This window comes from Thamnophis elegans, chromosome Z (genome assembly GCF_009769535.1).
Source record: "Thamnophis elegans isolate rThaEle1 chromosome Z, rThaEle1.pri, whole genome shotgun sequence".
Lineage (NCBI taxonomy): Eukaryota > Metazoa > Chordata > Lepidosauria > Squamata > Colubridae > Thamnophis > Thamnophis elegans.
In genome coordinates, this window is record NC_045558.1 from 26,557,668 (window position 1) to 26,562,161 (window position 4,494).

Sequence of the window (4,494 nt, forward strand, 5' to 3'; positions counted from 1 at the left end):
AGCTGGTTTTGTTTCTTCAGTATCAATATGGTGTATCCAATAAAGTTTATGTTTTGGGAATAAAGTTCCCAGAGAGTGTTTCTTTGTTTGGGGTTGACTAGTTGGACCACTGATATTTGTGACCAAGAGTTTAACTACTGTTCAATGTAATGATGGTGCTGAACAGTGACTTATGAATTTGGCCCTTAAAAGATCCTTGCACTTGCAACTAAGATTTAATCTGTGATAATATGGGAAACCAATAAATTTGATAAATAAAAATAAATTAAATTTAAAAAAAAGTATTACAGTGTCTCCGTGGTCGGCAACTGGCATATATTTATGATGGTTGCTGCATCCTGGAAGTCATGTGATTGTCATTTACAACATTCCCAGGGGGCTCCTGGCAAGCAACGCATATGGGGAAGCTGGATTTGCTTAACAACTGTATGATTTGCTTAAGGAACATTACAAAAAGATCATAAAATTGGATGTGATTCAATGGATGTTCCAATCCTAACATGAGGAGAGTTACAGAATTGCAAGTGACAGAAAGGCCCAAGGATTCTATTTTTAATAACTTTTTATGAAAGTTTCAGAGTTTCTGCAGTGAGTGGGTAAAAAAATGCATTATGTGATCAAAATTCCGCCTGTTTTTAATGTGTGGTATAACGCAAAGCAGCGGTGTCAGGCCAGGTCCAGCCCATGGACCTGCCGCTTTAAATCAAGCCATAAATCCTACCGCTTTAAATCAAGCCATAAGGCCAGCCTGAAAGTAACATATGACTGGCCTGTGGTGCCTTTGTCAGTGAAAATGGTGCCAGGAATGGCTGTGTGCAGCTTTCCTGGGCTGCATTTTCAGCCATGATAGCGTCCTGCGCTGCATTTTCACTGGCTGAGGGCTGCAACAGACCATTACGGCCCCCGTGGGCTCTGTTTCCACTGGCAGAGGGCTAGCAAAACAAACTAAAAAGAAAATAAAAGGGAAAATGTTTCCCCTTTTGCATTTGAGCATGCAAGAAGGGATTTTGAAAAGAGAAATGGAAAGAAGAAAGAAAAAGATGGGAAGATGGGAAGAGAACAAGGAAGGAAAAATAAGGAAAGAGGGGAAGGAAGAAAAAAAGAGAATGAAGAGGGAAGGAAAAAAGAAAAGGAAGGAAGGAAGGATATTGTAATGAAAGTGAGGGAGGATCTGAGGAAAGTCCTGCCTTAGTACTTGATTATCACATGTGCTCCTGACACAAGTGACGTCAAGCTGGCCATACCTACCCTGGCCATACTTACCCCAGCCATGCCCACCCGTTTCCCCCAAGGTCAAACACAACCCTGATACAGCCCTCAATGAAATCGAGTTTGATACTCCTGGCCTGTACAAAACTGCCTGCATGTATCTCAGGGTAATCTTCCTTACAATTTGTATGTTGCTGCTTCTGAGCTATTTAGAACTGAAGTGATAAAAACACTATAAAATACATGCATTCGTAAATATATATTCTACTGAAATTGCAAATCTTGGTCTACCTTTTGTAGGATAGAAGATAAATTAACTTGCTTTTTCTTCTGAATCCTGTGACTGAATTCCAAATTTTCAATTTAAATGTCTTTTTCATAAATCGGAATTGCTTTCTTTCAGAGTTGGCCCTTCTTTTGGGAAAAAAATAATGAGGGATTGGCCATGCTGGGTGCTGTGCCTATCTTCAATTTTTGTTTCCTAAATTGGCTGATTTCCTATCATTTCAAATCAGATAGCAGAGCTGATTTAACGAATAGTCCAGTTATGTTCTGTATACAAAGTGGGGGAAGTAGTTTTAGAGCCAATTTGTCTCACTGACACACTGACCCCTATAATAGCATCATAGTACTAATTTTAATATTAACTTTGTCCCTGGGTTCCTATATGGATTCCAACACATTAATAAATGGGTGTGTTCATACTAAGCCCAAACCAAAATTTACTTTGTGTGCTGTATGTAGTTCACTGAAGCAAACTGATTAAGCAAATTGCACTGATTTACAGTGAAGTGTGAATCTAATATTTAAAAAATAAAACAGTACATTGCAAAGTGTATTAACACTATTTCCCCTTTGAAATAATGATGATAATATCAATCTAAATTTATATTAATAGATTTGTATTGAAGGATGTTGTGTATAGAGACCAATCTTCTCTATGGATGCATTGCAGCAACATTAACTCCATGAATATTATTGACCTTGGAAATTTCTAACGTAGCCATTGCTAATAAATTATCTTCTTTCACACCCAAATGTGAAGGCTACATTTGTAGCCTTGAAATCTTGTGGTTTCTGAAATCCCTCAAAAAAATGCCTGCCAAATCATAATTCTCGATAGGTTGGAAGAGACAAATTATTAGGTGCAGGGGTAACAACAGGGGTGAAATGCTACCAGTTCAGGCTGGTTCGCCCGAACCAGTACCATATTTTTTGGAGTATAAGACGCACCAGATTATAAGACGCAGCAAGATTTTGAAGAGGATTTTTAAAAAGTTTTTGTACTCTGAAAACCTCCCCAAAATGCCCTGTTTTTCGCAAAAATGAGCCCATTTTTTGTCAAAAAAGGGCATGTATAGCCTTTTGGAAGCTTATAGAGTGCTGCTGGGGTTGGGGGGCAAAAGCAGGCTGTTTTTCGCTCATTTTGCCCTCCCCAGGAGCTCTCTGAAAGCCTTCTAAAAGCTATGCACAGCCATTTTGGTGAAGGGGGTGGAGTTTTGGGAGGCAAAAAATGCTGTATTTAGTGTATAAGATACACCAAGATTTTCAGCCTCTTTTTTTGAGGAAAAATAGTGCATTTTATACTCCAAAAAATAGGATAGTAAAAAAAATGCTTAACAAAGTAAAAAAAAGTTCCGATGATCAGAAAAATGAGAGAAAGGACACAATTTCAGCTTGAGTTCCTGTATGAAAAGATGAGTTTAAGTCTGTCAACTTTTCAAAGACCAAATACGGCCCATCAGTTGAAGAAAAATTCGGATCCTGCTCAACATACTTCTTTCATTAAGCTGATGAAAAGTCTTTGTTTCTTGGTGCTAGTTCAGCTTGACCTTCCAGTACTTCATTTGGAATGTCAACCTCTATAGATTTTGCCAAACTGTCTGTACTTGTCTATTTTTTTTCTACCCACTAGATTCTTTCACAGGCTCTCGTTGTTATGTGCAATAAACACATATTATTGTATATTGGCAAATACGTCATAAAATCCTCTTGAGACAGTCATTTTTAGTCTTCTTGAAGAAGGAAGCGAGAGGAAACACAGTCAAGTGGATACTTTTAATTAAATCCGGAAGAGGAGTGCAGTATTTATTTGGGTGTCTCGATTGAAATACCCAATAGCAATTGGGGATGAATATGTGCCTCTTGTAGAAATCTATGGTTTTGATTTTCACCGGAGATGGATGCTTCTTCAGGTTAAGACTTGAATATAAAAATAGCTGAATGGGAATTGGGAAACGAAATGGACTGTTGCTTTTAGCCCTTGATGCTGCATTTGACAAGAGAGCCAGGAAATCATAAATTATGACATTTAATAGCATTTATACTGAAACATTAGGTTTTTTGTGTGCATTGCATTCATCCTGAGATGGGTATTCAATGAGATAGGAAGTCTCAGAAGAAAAACCACAGACTCACATACACTCATACATAATCTTAACCAGAAAGATTTGGGATACAAGAAAATTGATTGATTTGCTTATTTATTTACTAAATGGACATCCCATCACAGTGTTGAGAGTTAATGAAAAAAAATTAAAATATCTCTGGTAATACTAAAGTCAACATAAAATTAAAACAAGATAAACATGAAATAGTTCAAAAATAAACTCAAAATATAAATCAAAGTTGGTCCAATCTAATTAGAATGTCTTCTGGGATAGTTCTTTTTTTATCTTTAACATTTTTAATTGAGTTATAAAATAAGATACAAAATACAATAGTAAATAGAAAAACGGTGGGGAGGAAGAGGGGGAAGAGAAGTGTGGAAGAATAAGAAAAGAAAAAGAAATATTGACTTCCAATTCTCTCTTTTGCAGTAAAATAAGGCATTAACATCAAATCACAACTTTTTGTCTTTTCATAATAATATGAGCAAGCCATTTCTATGGGAATCTATCAATCTAATCGGTAAAACCCCCAATTAAAGTTTCATTCTTTTCCACTTTAAGCACAAAGTTCAGAAGTGGTCTCCATGTGGAAATAAAAGTACTTGTATTCTTTTCTTCAATCAAAATAATTTATTTTTCTATTTTCTATTTCAGCCAACTCCATGAACTTCTTCAGCCATTCGTCCATGGTAGGGATCGAAGTGTCCTTCCATTTCTGTGCATACAATAAACTTGCTGCTGTCAAAATATGTAGTAACAAAGTTCCAAATTTTTCCATTAGGCCCAAAAGGAAACATTCTGGTTTCCTTATTTTACAGCAACAGAGAGAGTTGGAAGCCAATGTTTCTTTATCTCCATTTTCAAAATTTTATGCATTAAAATATAAATTATACTC